This window comes from Cygnus olor, chromosome 7 (assembly GCF_009769625.2).
Source record: "Cygnus olor isolate bCygOlo1 chromosome 7, bCygOlo1.pri.v2, whole genome shotgun sequence".
Classification (NCBI taxonomy): Eukaryota; Metazoa; Chordata; class Aves; order Anseriformes; family Anatidae; genus Cygnus; species Cygnus olor.
Window position 1 is genome coordinate 7,374,427 of NC_049175.1, and position 23,674 is coordinate 7,398,100.

The 23,674-nt window shown below is 41.5% G+C and overlaps 1 protein-coding gene across 1 annotated transcript in view; it reads right to left on the minus strand.

Moving 5' to 3' along the window:
- Window positions 1-23,674, minus strand: part of BMPR1A (bone morphogenetic protein receptor type 1A) — a 79,784-nt gene that overhangs the window by 55,786 nt on the left and 324 nt on the right.

Consider the following 23,674-nt stretch of genomic DNA (forward strand, 5'->3'; position numbering starts at 1 on the left):
TGAAATAGAACAAGTATTTGAGTAATTTAAACAGAACCACACAACAACTCAGTAACGAGCTTACAGCTCTTTATATTTAAAAAGAAAACAGAACTTGAAAGATCTAAGCAATGCAACTAAATCTTGATCAAAGAAGCATGCAATCATATTCTGGCAGTTGCTAGAACAGATGCCTGCCATTAGTTTAGTATAAGTATCTCCATAATCTAACTCATCCTTAGTTAGGAAGACTATCTGGGATAAGAACAAAAACAACACAAAACAAATGACCTTGAAGTTACAGGAAACCCAGGAACGAGTGAGTTCAAGATGCTGTAATATATTTTGCTTGTGCATGTATGTCTGGAAGTCAGGTGAGACCCAGAAATGCTCAAGTTCTTTGATATACAGAATGTCTGTCTCTAATAAACAAGAGTGTTTTATGGTAATTCAGTAATCTGATTAAATGAGTTTTAGACTGTCAAGCCAACAAAATGTCTAACTAGTTTGGACTACAAGGGTTTTTGTCTTCTTAAAAACGAAGAAGGGACTGGGGAACACATGGAGGCAACGACGACAAGGGACGCAGATACACGTGATCCAAAGCAAAGAACTCCTGACAGCATCCCTGCTAAGTCTTGCCAAGGCTTGCAAAAACACAGAACGGCCTCAGGTTATTTTGTGATGAATGAAGAGCTTGTGGGCTTTCCTTGCTTGCATGCTCACTCAGGGGTAAGGTTTATCTCTTTGTCAACAGAACCTAATACGCTGCAATTTGTTCAATGCCGATACCAGTTCTTAAATGCAGAGTTCAACAAACTGGTCTGGGAGAGGTGGGGTTTCCTTGGTTGGTTGGGGGGGGGGGGCGGTGTATGTGTGTGTGTTTTGTTAAATAAGCTGAGACCTGCCTGTAGTTCCTCCCTACTTGTTATAAGTAGCAAAAACATTTTTAAGTTCTTGAGAGGAACATTCTTAGATACTGAAAAATAGCAGTGGTTTAGATACATAATCCTTATCGCACTATCATAACTTGATCCTGGAACTGACAAACTCAAAACCAGCCTTGGAGCCCTATTACCTGCCTCTGCTGGGGGGAGGAAAAGGGGAAAAAAAAAAAATACACCTGATGATTTAAAAACACGATGATCAAGATGCTCTTAAAAGTACCAAATGGGTTAAGCCGAATACAGGAAAACACTAGCAGAAGGAAGCTATACCTTTCTGTTTGATTCAACAGGTATCGACTGAAGGAAGAAGAACAAGATTTCATTCTCCAGCAGCTTCAAAGGTCATAAAACAAAGCTCATCCGTTCATCAGTGATGTGTACAGGAGGGACTTTCAAATAACTGAGTAACTGGAAATATTTATACTTTGAATGGGATGAATAGGAAGAGGGCTGTTTAGGATAATGGCAGAGGTAAGGGAAGGATGTGGAGAGAGAATGGCTTTGTTTCAGCCACCGCTCCTCCGCAGACCGATTAAACAGCTCCAGACCTCCGGCTGGCCATACAGCCCGGGAAGCGCCCACACCAGGGCTCCTCCACCCAGCCCTGCTGCTTCAGGTGTGCTGACTCTACACAGAGCAACAGCTCAAAAGCACATTGCCCACTGTACACAGAGTAATGAGAAATAATTTTTGCATTATTGCAGGGATACTGTATTATTTTTCTACCGGTCTTTCAGTGCCTAGATTATTTAAAACAAGATAAAAATACACATTTTAAAAATAATATTTTTTGACTTCCAATTACTCTGCTTAACTCACCCTTTAGTCAACTGCTCTTTCTTTCATTTGGTCACAACTGTTAAAAGCTTTAGTAGTTTAAGTGCTACCTAAAGTTGGAGATATTTTGATGAGCTACAAGGGCTTCTTTTCACTTAAAGACAAGACAGGATATGATGCTGAACAAACAGAAAAGGCCATTTAATACTTTACAATGTTCTGATGTTATGGTTTTAGGATAAATAATTGTGACAAACACCAATTATACAACACCACTGGGATACAGAGCTGCCACTGAAAAGCAGATAAAGAGCCTTCCAAGCCACTGTCAACAACAGTGAAACCAAAATAGTTTATGGAGAATCTAGGAACTATTGAAAATCATGACTTCTGCTATGGTGGGACTAAGAAACAGTGCACAACTATAATGGGAAGTTGCTTATAATCTGGTCTTATCTTTCATCTTATTATCTTTATTTTTTCCACTGTAAAAAGGCTTGCTCGGATGCTATTCAGTTTATGTACTACTATAAAATAATGAAAAAAAGCCACTTTTCATATGAGAAATTTTTCCAATACAGCTGTTACAAAGAATATCAGGGGATGGAATTTCATTATCTAATCCTTTGCAAAAGCACCTCTACTTTGAAACCAATGATATTTAAATTTAAATGATAAAAAGAAGACAAATCAAAAGACAAGGAAGTAAACCTCAAATCCCAAGGAATTCCAAGGAAAGGGACTGTTTATTGAAGTCTGTGCTTAATCCAAGTGGAAAAACAAAACAAAATAAACAACCCCCTCTGCTACAGGACAACTAACTGTATTGGCCTGACATTTTCTTAACTTTTCTTTGATAAAACTACAGACACAGTTGAGAAAGCTTTCCAGTTCAGAGATTCATTCTATTTCTTGTTGATGCTGCTATAAGTTTTAATTAACAATAAAAAAAACCATCAAATACACACAGTTTTACATAAAAGCCCAGAAAGATATTACATGTTTACATTTCCATGTTATAATGGTGTTTAGGGGAAAAAAAAACAGGTTATATAAAAGAAGCAACAGTTGCAGAAATGCTACCAATGCAGAACATAAATAAAGGAATATTTTGTTTTCTGGCTTAACTCATACGTATCACCTTACACATAAACATGATTTGCAAGCTAATGCTGGCCCTTTGAAGTTATCACCATACATTATGTACGTGAGGTATAGAAATTGTTATTTTTTATCTGTCAAAATTGAAAGATGAAGTCACGGGACAATAGACTAACAGGTCTTACGTAATGCCAGTATACAGTTCATACCTGGAAAACAGACAAAGAAGAGCAGGTTAAAAAGATTCATGCCTTCAGTATACGGGGAATTTTCTCTAGTTTTGTAATCTGCCTCAAGGTTTCTGGTCCTCCATCAAGTTCCAACATGGTTTCTTTAACAATTTAATTTAAGCATTTAAACTAAAAAGGATTCTGGGAAGTTGGATGATAACATTCACATCTGGTAATATAGCCAAGAAAATCCAACTGAAAAAACCCCAACGGTTTACTAGTGTGAGACCTGCAGATAGCCAGAACACCAACTCAAAACCTGCCATAGTTTATTACTGATTATTGCAGAAATATCATTGTCGTTTGAGTTAGAAAACCCAATGTGCATAGACTTCTGCTGAACAAATTTGCTGCAAGTTTTTGGTTACATATATAAAAATAATTGCTTACAGGCCAACAATTTCACATATAGCCATTTCAAATCCTACCTCACAAAAGGAGGGAAGAAATCTATGATTAGCTCACTTAAAAGTGGAGGAGGCGGGGAGTTTATTTCTAAGTCTTACAATATGATTTTAACATTTGCAGAAAAAACACGGGTCTCACAAGAAGTACATGAAGAGTTACTCCTTTCCTGGCATACTGTTTCTTGTGTTTGTGAACCACTGCCAAATCTAACACTGACAGAAGAAACACTTCAGAACTTCAGCATTTTTTAAAGTCTTTCCATTGTTTCAAATATGCTCTTAGAAACAAACAACAATTAACATCCATCGTATTATGTTCCCTTTCCCAGGTCACAAACACTGATATTTTTTAAAAATATAAGAAATTGTTGTAGCACAAGACTACATACAGTTACTTTTGTTAATTCAGATGCTAAGATTTAAAATAAAATAGGAGCCCAGATCTATTTAGACAATTAAGTGGTCAGACAAAAAAAAAAAAAAAAAAGAAAAAAATGCTAGGCATCCACCCAACAGCTCCCACTGACAAAATATTCAGATTGAGATTTTCAGATAGCCTGTAGCACTAAACCATTTGGCAGCTCTCTGCCTCAGTTCTCTGTATACAGACAGGCTTAAATCAGGGAATAAGACTACCACAAGTAAGGGATAAACAGAAAAAAATAGTCTACATATTTCTTCATGCCACAACCTAAACCTTCAGAAAGGTAGAATTCAGGCCATCTGAAATAAACAAACTTCAGCGACAAGTAACTAATTTTAGAAACGATATGAAAAAAAATAATTCTGTGAGGTTGCCTTCCAAAGAAAGATCTACTAGAAAAGCTCACCAATCTGACACTAAACACAAGCCATCACTCAATGCCATGTCTGTTAGCTGAGTTCTTCTCTCAACTGTGAAACAAACAGAAGATCCTGGTACACTTGGAAATTAAACACTGAAGTTCCAGTTTGCATTTTAATTACCTGATAAGCCATACAAATCAAATTTAACCATAGTAGACAGGTAAATATACGCGGCTGGTGCCGAACAATGTCAAGAGATTCCTGTTCCTGTCCTCTGCTCACTCTCTGAGTCGAGTGAAATGATGCCAAATAAGAGGGACCCACCAAGCAAGCTGTTAGATGGGGCTAGGCAGCAGCCAAGAGCTCCCGAGAAGGACGAGGTAACCACTTACCACAAACCAGCAACCCCACATGCCTGATTTGCTGCTAGTGGCACCACTGACCCACTGAAGTTGGAAGGGACTTCTAGAAGCTGCTTACTCCAACCTCCTGCCCAACACAAAGCCAAAGTGAAGCTGAGTTACTCAGGACTTAGCCCAGTAGTATCTTGAACGTTTCCAAGAACAGCAATGCTGCAACTTCTCTCAGTAACGTGCCCCAGTACTTCACCATTCTAATTGTACTTTATTATTATTTTTTAAATCCCGTAAGAAGTTACCTTGCTGTTACGCGTAAACATTGATTTCTCACCCTTCCAAAATACACTTCCAGGAAGAGTCGAGCTCCACCTTCCTCAGAACACCCGCCAGGTGGCTGATGACACCAAACAGGCCACCGCTCGCCATCGCTCTGCAGGCACTGAGCACCGAGGCCTGTCGGCCTATCCTCCCTCAGCTCGTGGTGGCAGCCTCCCAGCCACAGGTCACCCCGCTGCGGCCGGCTCTCTCCTCCTGGGGGCCCATACCCCGCAGGCCAAGCACACACAGCACCCGGCTATGGCTTCTGTTCCCATCTGGCAGAACCATGAGCCAAAACCATGAGGTTTAGTCTAGGTCCCACAGTGCCCTTTCCCCCCCAGCTGCAGACCAGAGACAGTACTCACTTAACCAAAGGATGAGGTTCCTCAAGTAACCGATGTGATGGGTTTGGGGTAGGTTTTTTTTTTTTTTTGGACAGGTTAGTTCTCTGTCAGATCAGTACAAAGGAAATGACTTAACCCAGTCATCACAGTTGCTTGATGGAATATAACAAAAGCAGTGAAAGGTGCAGAACCACCTCTCCGGCCATTATCTCACTGCACTATCAGATGAACAAACACCTGAAAATTTTACAGAGAAAGCAACACTGGAAACATCCATCTGCACGGTTGTTAGCTCAAACACCAATTTATTTTAGTGCCAAAATAATTTTGTTGCTTGCCACGGCACATTAAGGGAAGTGTTTTTATGAAGATCTATGCAAACATTTTGCAAGGTAAGCATGTGTGGGCAGAAGCTACATAATTCCGATATGCTCGTTGCTAGCTTTCAGCCCAACTGCAGCAGCTATTTCAACTAAGGCAGAAGTCGGGTGCTGGTGACGTAGTTTTACAGAGTACTCTGCATCCACTGGTCTGCCCTGAATCTCAGCACAGTGAGTTCACCATCACCACTAAGCTGCTTGAAGTTTCTGACCTGGCACAAGTACCTAAGTAAAACAGAATACGAGTGCATTTGGAGTCATTTTCTCTCTCCTAGGCATTACACACAAAGATCTAAGCTTGACAACGAAGAAACCGTCCACCTGAATTGCACTAAAACACATTACAGATGTATATATTGGAACAAACAAAAACAATTTTCCTTCTTCTATCATATCTTTATATATTCTCAGCAGCAGCTGCATCCACTGCATACTGCTTTTCTGGAATAAAAAGATTTTCAGCCAACACTACACACGTTTTCAAGGACAGTATAGGTCACAATGAGTTGAGCAAACACTAAGAGAAGTTTGGCCAAGGAATAGATGGTCAAGTCATTTATTTTTACTATATCCAGTCTCACTACGGAAATGAGATAGAGTCTCTTTTCATTTTGGCTCTTACATGTAAATTCAATCTTCCTACAGAGTTTATGTTCACATTTTAAACGTGTGCAGCGGACAGTAATTTGTGGAGCACAGATTTCTGATGTTCAGGCAGAGAAGAAAGACGCTTCTGGTAGGAGAGGGGAGAGACAGAAAAGACTCACTGCAGTGAAACAGAAAGGAACAGTTTGATCCTTGATCTGGGAGAGCACAGGGATAAAGCAGCAGCAGCAGCTTCTAGAAAGAATTTTCATCAGAACAAGATACTCTCTGTGAGTGCTTTGTGCTAGCTAACTAAAACAACTGGGGAATTTTGACATAGGACTCCCAATTTCAGTGGGCGATTGCTTATATTTTTGGGAGGAGGGAGGAGAATAAAAGGAATTCCTTTGACGAGAGCTGCATTGCTAACCACAACCAGGATCATTTTACCTCTATTGCTACAAAGAGGTTACATGCCATGACGAAAAATTCCATGATCTAACAGCTTCTTATTATTTTACAAATAATGCAACCCCAATAAGTTGTATTTTTGCAGTTGATTTGTTCTGTACATTTCACAGCACTTGATATATACAGTGTTCACCATCCAGGCTCCAACAGATGTGCTATTTTGTATCCTTGATGAGACAGCCCATGAACAGAGCTGCACTTAGCTCTTGAAACAAGTCTGGAATCATCATTTATTTCATTTTTGTGCTCTCACAAAGAAGGTAGAGGCAAAAAATGGGGGGGGGGGGGGGGGGTGACAACAACAAAAAAACACAAAACAACATGTCAGAATTCCAAATTTTTATTTCACCCTTACTTTCTGTTACCTGAAAATATTTATGCAGCCTCAGAGAAGTACACAGAAGATGTGTTAATGACCTACAGGAGAAGCAGATATAAGCTGATATTGCTGCATCTTTAGACCATAACAACTGCAATAAATACTGCACAGAGCATTCTGTTCCAAAGTCAACTTGAAACTTTATATACAAACATAGTTATATTAAAAAAGCCGTAATGATATTCTCCTGAAGGTTTTCTTTTTTTTAAGTGGTGAAAGCTTTAAGAAGTGTGCACTAAGTACACAGCCTCCAAGGAACAGCTGAGCACTGCTGCAAGGCAAACATTAAATGGAAATTATATAATATAATCCTTAGAACACACTACTTCAAATTGCTATTTTGTATTCATGAGGGGGGAAAACGAGCAAAATACACCAACCTCCATCTCCCTGAAAACGATAACCATTTATTTAGAATTTACGTTAAGCTGTAAATATGGGCAGCAGCGTGAAACACCAGCAGGACACCGGTTCAGAGTACCAGCTCTGTACCCCTCGAAGAACCAAGCCTCAGCGCACTGATCCCTTCCCAGCACCCCCTTACAGGGGCCGCGGTGGCCAGCAGCACCGCGCAGAGACACAGACGCTTCCAGCAGCTGAAAAACAAAAAAAACCCCGCTCCGAGAGCGAGCTGGCTCCTAACGCCGCCCGCGCTTACTCGGGGCAGAGGAGAGACAACAGAGGGCCGGGGCCGAGGCGCTCCCTCTCTCTTTCCCTGCCTCCCCCGGCCGGGCCCCAGCCGCAGCCGCCGGGCGGGGGCCGTGGGCGGGGGCCGGGCGCTGTGCGCGGCCGTAACGCGATCGTACCCGGCCCGGCGCGGCGGGAGCGCCTCAGCCGCCCGCACAAAATGGCCCCGGCCGGGCCTGCTCTGCCGGCATGGGAAAGAAGGCTTTTTTTTTTTTTTTTTTTTTTTTTTTTTAAATAAACGTGCCTCTCTTGAAGTAAAATGGAGGAACCGGGCCTACCGCACGTTTGGCTCCGGCGCCTGTAGCCGGTATGCCCAGTTATTTCCCCTCAACGCGGGCATGCTCCAAGCCAAAGGCGAGCCTGCTCCTGGGAACAATCACTGCTTCCTTAGGCCGCGGAGGCCTCGTTGCCTTGCTCCAGCCCCACCTGGGCTCCAAGCCCCTTGGTGCCAGTGACCTGGGGAACACAGACTGCACCCAGAAACGGGAGCCCCAGCAGGAGTGCTGTGCCTTAGCAAAGGCTCATGCACCAGAACCGGGACCCCCGCATTCACAGCAATGCCACTTCATAAGCCCAAATGAAAGGGGCAACTACATCATGAATTCACTTTGTTTTTCAAACTATATCCATACAGTTCACGATGCAACCACACCACAAAGTCTTAGTTTTCACCCACCCGCATGCACTGAAATAACAAACACCATGAAGCTATGCCTCAAGAAAACACAAAAGCTGATCTTACAGACAAACGCTTTCCCTCTTTTCTAAGACGGTGCTTCTGTAGCACAAAAAAGGCTGTTGCAATTCAGAGTATTTTCCTGTAAACAAAATAGCCAAGATTTTTACCATTCTGAACATACTGAAATTAGTAAGATGCCATTATCCTACTAGATAAGAGACAAAGACTTGCAGAAAGTAAGTAATCAATCATTCTAGTAATAGCACAATGTAAGAAGAGAGGGGAAAAAAAACACGCTGAAAAAACATTTTCCAGCAGTAGTAATTTTACTTACTCAACACATTACCAAATGTTATTCTATCAGGAACAGTGAAAAGAAAAAAAAAGCCCTCAAGGCACCTTGGGAGGGTTGCAAGTCTTTAAGGCATCAGTATGGCAATGAGGAGCTCACACTGACTTTCTTCTTACACGACTTTCATAGGAGGTGGTTTATGCTTTTGTTAGCTTAACTAAACAGGACTCCGTAAAACGCTGGTAAGGGTGGCAACCTCTACCAGGAAAAGACCTTTAGACAGTGTATTCTGTGTCTGCAGAATCGTTTTGTTCGTGTAAAAACACATCTCACTAGCAACAAAGGCTGCCAGAAACTCTTAACTGTCATCAAGTTCTGGGCCTAGATTTTAAAACATATGTAAGAAGTCAGCAATGAAAATTCAGAGCTGAAGGATCTTTAGATACACAATCCTTAACTCTCAGTTTCTGGTTCTGGTTCCCAGCTACAAAATGGAAACAATTTCTAATATGGAGATGTTGAACTGGAGCAGTGTTTTAATGATAAAACCCCAGAATTCAGTAAGGAAGGTCAAATACCACTATGATGGGGGCTTCCAGAAGACCTAAAATCTTGAAAAGAAATTACAGTAGACTGGATGTTTATAAATATCACCCTTATCTATATTCTAATACATTTAACACCTTCCACGCCCCAGAAAAACAAAACAACACACAACAAAACGCTATGGATATTTTTAAACCTTAACCAATAACCATTGTAAGTATCAGAAGCACCAACAGCAAACTATTTTACCCTTACATTCTAGGCAAAGTAAATTCAGTGTTGTTATTTTTTTTGTGATGTATCAGAATAAAAATCTTACACGGATGCCTTTGATACTTACAAAATATAACCACTTTCTACACAATATCTGTATTTACTGCAAATGCTGACTTAAATTTGCAAGACCTTATTTTACAGAAAGCAAAATGGTTGTTTTCCTGTATGCATTACATGCGACACCTTCAATTTTTCACAGTATGCAAAACTCTAAATCTTTACTCATCCCCCCGCCTCACCCCCCCCCCCCAAACAAAAAGGTATTACAGCTCTTATCTGTTACTCATCTATTGAATTTATTTCTGGAACAGTTACTTCTGATCTACAACTTGGGATCTGACATCCAAAGTTCGAAGCAAGGTCATGATTTCTAACTGTCAGTATTTTCTGTTTTACTTCACATTTCTGTATTAACCTCAAGGTAACAGGAAATTTCCCAAATATTCTAAAGTAAACAATCAGTTATTTTTCTCTTAAAATATATTTAATAATGCTTACTCGTTTGGAATAAAATGTATTCAAATTGTTGGTCAGGAGTGGAAAAGCAAGTATGTTTACACATTAAAACTGAAGTTCAAACCACCATAACATGATTACCCGACAGATATTAAATGCTTGCACAACGTTGTGAGTGTTGAGTCTTTTCCAGAAGGCCTACATAACAGTTCCATCCTCAGCATCTTCCCTGCAGTCATGCCTCCCTCCCTCTCTCCTTTTCTTTACACGTCAACTCCCCTCTCCCACAGGTTGTGTTCTGGTCCCCAGGACCTTTTACTCGTGTACTGCACACAAGCACTATATATAATATATATATATATACATATAAATAAATAAATAAATATAAAGAGGGCACTGAAAATACAAAGTCATCCTGAAGTCTTCAACACAGGTAGAACCCATTACCCTAAAATAAAACGTTCACATATTTTATCGAAGATATTCTCTGCTGGTGCACTGCTTTCCAAGAGAGCAGTTGGAAAACATGACTCTGAAGTTTTATAAGGACATTCACAAATGCCTTTAGTACTTCACTTCAACACAGATTTCATTCCAGCAAAGATTACAACCAGTAACTGGAGTAGAAAAAAACAAAACTGAACAGATAACCAAAAAAATCCCCAGAACATATTGAAAAGGGAGAACAATTATGAAGGATTAGAATTCTGCCTTCTTCCCCAGACTTTTAGGTCTAAAATGAATCCATTATTTTAGGTTGTTATTTGATCTGTATATCTCACACAGTTCCCTTTTTTCCTTTTTTTTTTTTTTTTTTGTCAAAACAGGCGCATCATCAGTGGAAATTATTGTAATAAATGACAAGTAGTGTCAGGAAATATACCAGCTTGTAACAAATTCTGTGGCTTCACAATCACAACCTTCTTTGAAAGCTACAGACCACATATCAAAGAAAAATACATAGCGAAATGGTGATTATCAGCAGAAAAGAGACAAAATAAATTACACTTAAATAGTTGCACAATAATTACTGTTAAAAAGCAGTACTGAAATGGAAAATATCCTCTAGCTTCTTTTCCTAGTGCTAATCTTAGGTGTACAGAGCCTGACAAAAGCCATTCTAAACCAACCATACTTCTGAACACACTTCATTTCATGAGAGAAATGCAATTGTGAACTTTACTAACAGCTTTAATAAGCACCACTTTAGACACCAATCCGTAATATAACTGTGCCCAAGTAGTCCTAGTGTGTTATAGCTGAAGTTAGTCTAACCAAATGAAGTTATGCCTATGTTACTGCTTTCAAGAACAAAGAAACAATCTTCTGAAATATGCAACTAAAAAAAGTTATAATTAAAATATGCTTTTAGAAACTTGTAAATTAAAATAAACAAAAACAATAGCAATTGGGAAATTTGTTTTCATGAGGATAAAATATTTCGTGGTATACCTCCCAAAACTACATGTTCTGGACAATAATCAATGCTTCCCACTGGAAAGAAAATGCACAGCAAAAGTATTCAGCAAATCCAGCATTTTTAAGAATAAGTGACTCTGTAACAGACAGTTTATACAAAACCTGTTTTCTAGAATAATATAATGGGTTTGGCAGGTGGAGGAGTGTGGACTGCATACATACTAATGTATAAACATGGGTACTTCTTGGACCTTGTTGCACATTTCAACACTATTTTTAGATTATTCTCTCACAGCAACTGCACTGGGAAGATGGCATTTATTTCTATCATGTCCACTGTCAAAAAGTGAGTCTTCTGCTTCAAGTGCAGCAGTTCTTTGGAAAATACATTTAAGTATACTGTATTTAACTCTCAACTATATTTCCCTGTTCACAGCTATGAGCCAGCTCTGCATAATACACAGAAAAGAGCATCCACATTTCACTTACTAGATTTATGCCCTTTCAAGCTTCTTTTGACTGTGTAAAATTGCTTGGATCTGGGAACAGAATTTACGTTGCTACATAAAGATTCTATTGTTTTCTCTGTTCTTCTGAAGCTTGGGTTACCTGACAAAAACAGAACAAAAGAACTCAGTTGAAGTGACGACTCCTGCCCTGGCCATGAAGCCAAACAAATACCATGGTATTTCTTGGTTCTTACACCTCTCCTACTTTTTTCATTTCAACTTTTCTCTCCATTCAGGAAAAAAAAAGTCACCACCCATCAAACAAATTGCGCAGCAGGCAACAGACCTAGGAAGGCCTGGTTTCCTACAGATATATGTTTTCTTTTGGTATGCATATTTTCCCAATGCAATTGCTCCAGCTGTCCCCCCATATCCTGTAGGATTTCACTCTCACCATCCTTTGCAGTGTAGCCACTTTTCTACTGATGTGCATATTCCTCTAACCACAGCTCTCTACCCGTCTCCTTCCCACACCTCCTGGTGCCAAACAATGCCTCGCTGGCTTGACTGCATGTGCATATTGACTTCCCCTCATCAGGCATAACAAGCTTACCAAACACTTCTGATGGTAATATCCTTCACCTCTGGGGACATTAACACAGCTTGATACCTTTGAAACCGGAACAGGGACAAATCCACTCCATAACATTACTAAACACCTAATCTCCAAGCTCGCTGATATGTGCAGCTCGTCTTTGAAACTTTCAGGATCAGAGCTTTGCCAAAATCCAAAGTCTTACATACTACATCAGATACAGAAACACTTCACTGAAGCAAAGGACAGCACTGCAAAAGGAAAAGAACAAAGATGAATGTGGGGACAGGAAGACAGTTTCTGCTCATCCCATTTTGCCTGAGGGGTGAGGGGAGAACGTGCTCAGCGTACACTAAGAAGTTAAACGGGAAGACTATTATTCCGGGCAATGAAAAGCAACGTTCCCAAATGGCTAACACTCCGACAGTGCAGCTCTGCCCACGAGCACCTTACGCTGCAGTCATGCTGCAGCTGACAGGGGCATTCCATAGGCCAATACGGTGCTCGGTCTGCCCTCAGCATTACCATGCTGGACTGGCAAAAAGTGATGCCTATGGAGAAAAAAAATAAAAAAATTAAAAGGGAAAAAAAAGCTTTCAGGCAGTAGTTTAACTTCCTGCGGCATCACAGGAGCCCCAGTGCTGCTGAAAAGGGCAAGGTAAGGATCCACATAGGTGGTGGTAATGAGCGCAGAACTGGCCTTTCTAGCGCACCTAGCTGTTGGGCTTGCTTATCTGTAACATAAACCCGCCCTCAGTCTGATAGTTAGTTATTCGTCTAGCAGATTTTCATTGCAGACATCAATGGAAGCCTATCTGGCTGTAGCACTGCAGTTCTTAGGAAACTATATCATCAGTCTTTCCACAGTAAGCAAAATAAAATACCTGAACAGAAAACGTTCAAGACAAGTTAGACAGCAAAAACATGTTACTTCACGTTTGATGGCAATATCATTAAACCAAACCCAATGAATGTGTCAATGAAGGCAGCTAGACGCCAGCGCAATATAACAAAAAGTAGGTGTTAAAGACACTTCTGAATACACAGCAGAGAAGCTGACATGCCTGGGTGTGTGTGCTAGTGTGATAAAAGGCCTAAGGATTAGCATAGTGATTGTACCAGATGTCTGGCTGAGTCCTCTGCTTGGGACACTGCCTGTAACCAGACCTGTCGGGAAAGAAGCGAGGAACTGCACCTTCCCTTGCCCCCCCAGAAGCCCACACAGTTCCTAACCCAAGTTACAAGTCACCACACTATTGCCATTAATGGGCACCTCCTTCAACACATCTGTGTCATCCCAAACTTGTGCGATACTTTTGGCCCAAGCCACACATTCCTCCATTCACTCTTCAACTACAGTATTCACTGTGAGAGGGGCAAGGAACTCCACATTTTACTGTGCTTGTAGCCTGTCTTTCCTTATGTTGTGGAAAAGAAAAAAACAGCGGTGAAAATTATTCCCCATCAATTTCTTAATATCATTTAAGGTTTGATAGATTACCATCACATTTCCCGCTCAGTTGTTTTTCTTTCCCTGACTCAAGAAGCCCAAGTCTATTAAGTATTGCATCCCATTAGTACTGCTGGGAGAGGGGAAGAAAAAATCCACAAAAAAATCCCAGCCTTCTAGTTTTAATGGGATCGTTGAAATTGTGTTACCAGAATTATATAATATGCATGTTTATGTATAATCAATGTGCACAGCTGCATAATCACATTTTTAAAAAACGTATAATGACTCTATAGAATGCTGCTTCAAAATTGGCTTAAGCTTATTTAAGACTGTGCTGATTGCAAGAAGGGAAGTGCTGCTCCTCCTCTCGCATTACTTCACATCTGGTCTCATGCTGAGCTGGAGGGGCTGAAAATTCAGGCCTTTTTTGTAGGGTTAGTTAGTTTTCAGTCAGATTAGCAAGCAAATCTGACCTTCCACCTGGCCACAATTACTAGCGCTGATGCAAAAGTGACAGCAGAAACGAAGACAAAGAGGAGGATGGAAGAGAATAATAATAATAATAATAATAAAAGACTTCTAAGACTTTTTAATAACTGTAAGCAGGTAGTTACAATCTAAAGTTGGATCTTCACAATGAAGAGCTGTTCAGAAAACTACCCAAGATCTCCCAGAAAGTTAATACCTACTTTTGAGTCTGTTATGGTTTCCCCCAATCAGAATTAAATCCCATTGCACTTAGTGTACCTCACTGCTATTTTATCTTTCAGACATTCAGTAGTGCTACAGCAAGTCTACAAGCCCTGTATCCTCTACAAGTTTCACCACTGTCCACTCCCCTTTCCAAATCATTTCTGAACACACGAAATGGAACAGGCCCTGCCACTTGCTTCCCAAGAGGCTGTCAGTACCTTTCCGCTGTATGAGTAACTGCAAATTCCTTATTTTTTTCCCGTCATTTCTTTTGTATTCCGTTATTGACACACAAGAGAATTATCCCCCTACTTTTTTTTTTCTTTTTTTGGGTGGGGGGGGGCTTTTTTGCCTTTTTTTCTTTTCAGTGGACATAAATATTTCCTAACTTCAAGATGACTTTATGAACTGGATCACTGCTAACCAAATACCTGTTGCTCCTTCAAAAGTCTAATAAGGTATGACCCCTCCTTATAGAAGTTGCATGCCTCTTCCCCAGTCTGTGTATACGTGTGTGAATACTTGCATACACACATCATAGTTCACTATACCAGTTGGCCTAGTTCCGAATATCTCATGCCTATAATACTCAGTATTACCATCACGTCTGCCACCTTCACTTTTTTTCTCAGAGCAAGCAGATTTAAAATAGTAAAGTGAGTAGAGAGCAAATTCATAGTGATTCTCCTCAAAACTCTTGACCCGGGTAATTTATGTGACAAATTACACATTCCAGCACTTGGTTAATACTCTGCAGCAGACAGAAGTTAGTTAGCAGACTCATAAATACAAGAAAAAAAAAATAACAAAACGAAGAAACAAAAACAGACTGGGGTGAAAATTATTTACCACTAGCCAGAATACTAAAGACCGTTCAAAATTGCTGAAACCTGGTGACTCTGCAGACAGAGAAAAAAAAATTATGCTAGCAGCTCAACTATTTTCAAAGCCAGAGCAAGTGGCAAAGCCAGTATGGAGGACAGCGAGTTTCCAGTTAGTTCAGAAGAGTAACCTAGCAAGAACGGTGCCTTCCCCCCAAGTCCTATCTAAAAAGCAGTTGGTAGAATTGCTTAAAACTTGGAAGCTTCCTTCCCTCAGGAAGATCACATAACACTTGATAGATGAATTCTCTTGAATACATTCAGGCACAGCGCTGCAAACAACCAGGCAGATTTAATAGCTCCCTTCTCTCCCTCCCTTCCCTCTCACAACAGCGCAGACCCACCCTACCTCCTTTTGCACCAGCTCTGGTTCATCATGTCTTTCCGCAAGTCATTTTAACTTGCTAATCCAGAAGTAACACGCTGATTCTCCCTCTGGCTGGGTTAGTTGTCTGCTGTACTAGCGGCCTGAATTAACTTAGAGGGGTACGACCAATGCCAGCCCAGGCTAATGGCACAGTAGATGGAGGAGGTAGAGGATCTGTTCACTCCACACAACAGCTGAAGTATTTGAGAGACATGGCTCCCTTACTCATCCAACTTGAAACAAACCAATAGAAATTGCAACCGACATGGCAGTAGGCATGAAAAAATTAAGAATGAAAGGCTAAACTGAAAGATAATATTCTGAGAAATTCAGAAGGAAAGATAATGAAAAGTCAAGGATTTAAGGAAGAAAGAATGTAAGGGAATACCTAGATTTGTCTAGGTTAAAACAGGTTTCAGTAAATTAAGACCCACCAACTAATGCCAGATTTACAGAGACAGAGAATGAATGCTGTGGAAAGCAACCCCTAAAAACTGCCCAGTGCTCACAGCAGGGTGAGCTTCCTCACACCGCCCAGAGTCGCTCTCGGTCACGTTCTGGATATCTCTAAGATGGGAAACTCCTCAGCCCCTCTGGGCGACCTGATCCATTGTTTGACTAACCTCACAGGTTTTATTTGTTTGTTTGTTGTTTGTTTTTGTTTTTGAAAAGGCACAAGAGTGTTTCTGATGGTTAAATGGAATTTCCTATATTCGACTTTGTGCCTACTGCCTCGTGTCCTGTCACTGACCACCACCGAGGAGACTCCGGTGCAGTCTCCTTTACGCTCTCCCCTCAGGTATTTATACACGCTGGTAAGACACCCCTGAGCACTCTTCTCCAGGCTGAGCTGTCCCAGCTCTCTCAGCCCCACCCCACACACAGGTCCTCCAGTCCCTCAGCACCATCGTGGTCCGTCACTAGCCACCCATCTGTCGTGTACGGGGAGCACAGACAGGTCTCACCGGTGCCGAGCCGAAGGGAACAACCGCGTTCCTCGACCTGCTGGCAACGCTTCCCAGAGCAGCCCGGGACACCATTCACCTGCTTTGCTGCACGCACACGTTGCTGGCGTATGGTCCGCTTGTCCACAGGGACCCCAGGGCCCTTTCTGCAAGGCCAGTCCCCAGCCTGTACCACCGCAGGATCTCAGTGGGACGGTGGCCATGCGGCTGCACGCACACCTCTGATTTCTCCTGTTTGTTCCCAGTATGTCCCACAGTATGTGGCAAGTGGAGTCAAATCAAAAGAAGCAAATACAAGTAGTAAATTGTGTGGAGGGAACCGGCACACTGACAAAGCTTCAGCAGTGGAAACCTATCACACTGTGGTGAGGTCAGAGATGCTGGAGGGAGAAACAAAAAATGACAACAATGGAAAGCCAACTACTTCCTGGGAGGAAAAGTACAGATAGAAAGGAAAGAGGTGCGATGCAGTATTAAATGGAGAACGGTGAGCAGTTATCCATCTGCCGGAGGAGGGCTCAGGGGGAAGGAAGCACCCAGCGCCCACCTCACCCCCTCCTGTGTCGCAGAGCTCAAACCCATCCAACCTCCCTCGCTGTCCCACTGCCTTGTGTCCTTCTGCCTGAGCCCTCCTGCCCCAAGCCCTATTTCTGCTCTTTCAAATCCTCTAGAGACCGTCACCTGTATTTGCAGTTCACTCAGAGCTTCTTTTCTCAATTTCTGAAAAAAACACCTTTAGTAGTATGTTACATAACCTCAATGTTTAAAATTTGGGCCCAAATTCTTTGAAGCAAAATTATCTTGGTTGTAACTTTTTTACAGAACAAAAGGCCATCACAGGCTCTTAGACTAAGTAAATCACTGTTTCTATAACCTGTGCTCATAGGCCTATTCTAATAAAAGTAAATTTCAGTATCAACAAGCAACTGATTAAAACCAATGCTATCAGAACAGTAGGAAGAAAAAAACAGCACAAAGGAAGATGTAAAATTACACACTTTTATATCTTAATAGCTCATGAAGACATTTTCAATTAAAACCAGAACTCTTTAAAATACTAAGATAGTGTATACAAACATGCTGTGGATACATAAACATATTTAATGTCTCCAGTAGCTTCGGGTTATTGGGATTTAGGGAGAAGCTGCCACAGAGTGGTGTAATTCCACAGTTGCCTGCTGCAGACTGTCTCACGCTTTCCTCCGGAGTGCTAACGCTGGCCATTGCTGGGAGCAAAACACTTGAGACTGGTTTCTTTATCTGTACCATTCTTCTTTTACTAGTGCACTGTCATTTCACGTGTTTTTATTGGGTTATTTTTTCTGTGACCAACGCACCTTTGAAATTAAAAGCCAGCTGAGATTAAAAGATACTCACGAAGAACCACTGAGAAAGAAAGTCACAGACCTTCATGCAGAGGACAGGCTAAATGCTACAGATGCTTGCTGACAAAGGGCATTCTTACGCCGCTTTACCACCTCGTCCCTCCGCCTCTGTTCTCCCCCATAGGTTTCTAAGACTATCACCTGAACTATTCCAAAGAGGCATAAATATTACACAACAGCATTTGAAACTCTGAGAAAAAGTTTACCAATGCCATTTCTGCAGCAGAACCCCTGCCTGAGGAATGCACAGCTGCCGAGCAGATGTATAATTTCAGCATTTAGATTCCATTATTTCAAGGGTGATTTTTTTTTTACTAGATGTTTTCAGATTTTCTATTTCCATCTGTTTTTTGACCTCCCTCAGTTTAGTCCCCTCCTTTCTGTTTTAGTTCATTACGCCAAAATAATTTTCTAAATTGGAAACATCTCTACTTTTAAAAACTTGTGAATTTGAAGAGAGGTGGGGGAGTGAAGCAGGGCCAGGGGCGGAACAAAAACAGACAGTTCAACAGAGGCTCGGGTTTGAATAAAAACTGTCCTGTCTGGGTCGGGTTTTATTTCACAGTTCCTGGTTCAACCCAAATTGGCAAGTCTCTCTCACTGCATTCCTTCCATGAAATTTTAAGAGCAGGAAACTAAAGAATATCAGCTATATGGGAATGTTCCTGCACTTCACCACAGCCCTCTACCCTAACTTTTCGGTAGGAAAGCATTCCAATTCCTCATTCTTTCTAAAAAGAGTTGTATTAAAGAAACTGTAATTGTAATTATTTTTTTTAAATGTAACTCACCATGTACCAAAACAGTGTTACAAAACATTAAGATCAGTGTAAACCAATACCAGTGGCTGTCAACTTGAATTAATTCAGTACAGATTCGATTAATGTAAAAGTAGCACCAAAGAATGGAAATGGAGTCAGCACAGTTCAAAAAAAAAATTCATTCAGCTAACCAAAGCAGAAGACCAAGGCATCAATGATACAGTCATTCTTAAACGGGTACACACTATGAGTTTTAAAGAAAAATTATCACTAATAGAATCACTGGTTCAGCTTGGAAAACGTGACAGACATGGCTCCAAAACCTATCAATTTTCATTTTGATTTTAAGTTCACAATAACGATTTACTACTGATTTCCAGTCAAGTTTGGGATCAGGCTCTTACATGGGAGGTGTGAAGGTGCATGAACGTGTTTTTTTCTCCCCTCAAATCAAGAAAGAGTGGTTAATAATTAACACTGTAAAGGCAAGAGACTTCAGGAAAAGCAAATACAGAAAATTTCAACAGCTAGAACAGTGAAAAGGAAATAGTTTCCACAAACCAGGTCTGTATTCTGGACTTCTGAGACTTCCTTTGATATCTTCCCAACTAATCCCTGCTACATCTGCTTGTATTTGTATCAGCCAAAACACAGTAAGATTGACACTTCTTTTCTCCTCTGTAAGATGGTGAACTGAGGGAATACAGCCAAAGAATTGCTAGCTGCTTTCACATTTTATGCTAAGGAAGTTGACTGAAGCCACCATGAAAAACAATTAACTGAAGAAACATGGAGAAAATGTAAGTGATTTCAAATTTCTGTGAAGAGCTGCTGCAGTTACAACGTATAGTAGAAATTAAGCCACAATACTGTTGATCTGAATTAATAATACTGCCCTTTTCCCCTTTTAATGTACAGCCAACCTACCATGTAATAAAATTCACATTTAAAGCTACCACATTTTCATCTCTATTTTGGGAAATTCCGTTTGGGGGAAAAAGAAGTATCAGAGCACTGAGCTGCACGCTGCAGGTACCACACCCCACCAACTATTACTTCACAGATTTTATCGTATCGGAACCTTTAAAAGTATTTAAATAATGCACATACCCTTCATGCTATTCAGAACGCTGTTTCCCCCAGCTAACACAAACACCAATGAATTCAGTACATGCAACTGGTCCCGGCGATGAGCTCACAGGAAGCGCTCCATCAAGACAGCCCATTTCACTACAACAATAGATCGCATCGGGAGAAACTCTGAGGCAGTAACATGCTGGACCTTAACTAAGTCTTGGGTGTTGCTTCTACTTTTACTTATACAACCTATGCATTTTAACACATTCACAAACTAGAATCGATTTTCCTGCTTTAATACTTATTTTTATTTACTACACCATCACATAACAGTCAAGCTGAGTGAAATGCGCAGAACTCAAATGAAATAGGAAGGCAACTACATGACACCCATTAGAAAAAGGCGAGGAGTAAAGCTATCTGGGTTATAAATCTGACAGATAATGATCATATCGTCTACAGCATCCTTGTACAGCTGAAACAACGGCGCCATAATCAGAAACTAACACATCTTATCTCTACCGTAACACGAATGAAGTCTTCCATCCTCTCAAACTACCCAAACCACTACAACAGTAGTTGCTCCACCTTGATCAGACCCTCCCGAGGCTGCACCCTACTGCCTCATGGATCGGGACACCGTCTCTCAGAGAAACAAGAGGAACCTAAAATTCACCCTCCCTACAGAAGAATGAAATTCTCAATATTGAAGACTCTGGTGAAAATTGCTTGGGGAAGGGTGGCGGCACAAAATAAATACCCAGAGTGAAAAGTACTGAGCATACCTTTCTGGATTGAGCCCCTCACAAAATGGCTGTTGGGTGTATATCATTAATAAGAATATTAAGAATGCTAACATGATGTTTGCTCTCCAATTAATATAAATGAGGTGACTACTTCAACTTTTTGCCCTATTTCAAGGATAACCTATTACAATCTCCATATTATTTTTTAGGACACTATATAGCTGGCTAAATTTTGCATTTGTTTTTAAACAGTTTTTGAATAAATAAAACCGTCTGAGAAAATCAACCACTCTACAGACTTTACTGAGATTTTTAAGTGTTACAAGAAAGAGAGAAGAAATTCCCTGCTTTCCCTTTAAAGTACTAACTGTTTTAGAAGGCACAGAAACTCCATGACATCACCATGACTAGGGATAATCAGCAAGAGTTTGGTAAAGCAACTGCAGAAGATTTTGCAGATCTTGTTCAAGAAATAAAAAAAAATAAATCATCAGCTAGAGGCAAGTTTGCTGTCCAAGTTAAGCACACACACTGTCCCCCCACCCCCAAACCCTGCATTTTGGGAATGTTAATGAGTGAAACATGGCTCTAAGCACTCCATCAATGCTTAGAGTCCATACAACAGCTCTGAAGTGATCTATCTTTAAATTACTGTGACCCTTTCATAATTTATTTACGGAAAATATTAAGGTACATGAAGCAAAACCCAGGCACTGAAGACATGCTCTTTTAAAAACAAACAAACAAACTGGGGAACCAAGAAATACCAGAAACTTTCCCAAATACCCAGACAGACGAGACTTGAGCTGATGCTTGACAAACACAGGAGAAAGGTCCCCATGTGTAACACATCCCCGTCACATCCTGCCTCGTCTCGTTTATCCACCCAGTTGACCAAAGAAGTTACAGCAGCTCCGCATGTCACACCTTTACCTGCCATTGGAAAGAGGCGCTGTCCTCATGATAGAGGCTACCAGCCACAATGAAACAGAGGGCTTGTTCTTCTCCTTTTTTTGTTTTTAAGGACTTTGGAGGTGAGTTTGGTCCTTTTGGAAAGTCTGGCTATACCAAAATCAGTGTAAGCACCAATATCATCTGTTCTTTGACCCCTTCAATGAAGGGTATGTATTCAAACCCTTAACTGTACCTGTAACACATTTGTGCCTGACACTGCTTTGGAAAGCTGTAGAAGTTCTTAGTTATATTGACTGATGCACAATTTAAGAGATATTCCATTAATCCAGAGTTAATACCACTATTTTCAATGCAATTTATTCTTTTAAAATATACACATAGCCTGCATTGGTTTCTCATAAAAATTTAAGTTAGTGAATATTCAAGCAAGTCCTTCCCTATTTTTTTTTTTTTTAAATACATCGCATAGCTGTGTAATCTCTATACTTCTTCTTGGAGAACAAATACAACATTACCGTCATTCCTAATTTTAAACCAAGAAAAAAAAAATCAAGCCATCCATCAACTACTTGCTTTTCAGGACTGCAGGAAGCAGACAGAACCATGCACTGGTTCTTCAGAGCGCTTTTCTCTTCGCAGTGCAACCCTCCATGGCATTTCATACCACAGCAATGCTCATCTACAGCAAACATCCATTTTAAAAGAAGCTAGCTGACTTGGTGTAGTGCAGATCTGAAAAAGCACCACATTCAATCCTAAATGGGATCAAAATCTGGCTGGCCCTAATTTGTAGTAGTTCAATAAGCATGCCAACTACTACGTATAATACAGTTATTGACTTTGGTCACATCACTTATGGTTTAGACCCTTCATTCCTGAATGCAGGCACCCAGAAAAAGCACATTTATCACTTACTGCACAATATTATGTATTTATAATTCCCATAACAAAGCATTCAATTCTCATTGCAAGGGTCTTGATGAGCACCATCAAAACCACTGGGAGTTGGATCCCACACATTGGGGTTAGGAAGCTCCACTTGATCAGTGAATTCCAAGCTCCGGGGTATTCTTTGCTAGCCATTTACCAACAGCTGCCTTCTCTGCTTTGAGTAGGGGCTAGACCCGGTAACAATTAGGGGTCCCAAACCTGAACAACTTCATGATTGCAAAGGTTAAGACTCAGGTCCGGCCACATAAACTCACTGTCCCTGGAAAAGAGCTGCCAGTGGGACACACGAAAGCCTGGCAGCTGAAACTCATGGCTGCAAGAGAAGATCCTCTACAAAACCTCACGTTCAAAGCCCACCGGGGTGTGCATGCCCATTCATACACACAAAACCCAGGGGCAGTGACACCACAAACCAGTCACCTCTAAGGAAGTAACAGATGTACAGCAACGACACCCTGCCTCCTGCGGACACCTGCTGTCAACAAGAACTTGATCCCGACTGCTACAAATACCACAACAAGGGGGTTTCAGTGGATATAGACTAAAATGAAGTATTTTAATGTATGATGGTCTCACGTAGGTTTGTATTTGAGGACGAGGTTCTGCCACAAGCCAGAAAACGTGTTCGATCCAGCCGAGCCTCCCACCTCCGAGAGGAGATCTTCCTACGGGCAACAGGCCCCGAAGAACCACGGAGAACAGCCGGGTACGGACCGCACGCAACCGGGGCCCGTCGGCGGGGCGCGGGGAGCCCGGCTCGGAGGGGCGATGGCCCCACAGAACCACAGCGACCGCGGCGTGGGCCCACCGCGACCCCCGCCGCTGCCGAGCCAAGACAAAACGCACCGCCGCGGGCTCGGCGGGAGGGAGGCAGGCAGGCCGGTAGGGCGCCATGGCAGCGCCTCAGCCTCCCGAGGCGTCGTGCCCGACGGGAGCCCGGCCGGGCCAGCCCCATCTTGGGCTTAGGGCCCGGCGGGCAGGCAGGGCCCGGGGAGACGGAGGGACGGAGGGAGGGCGA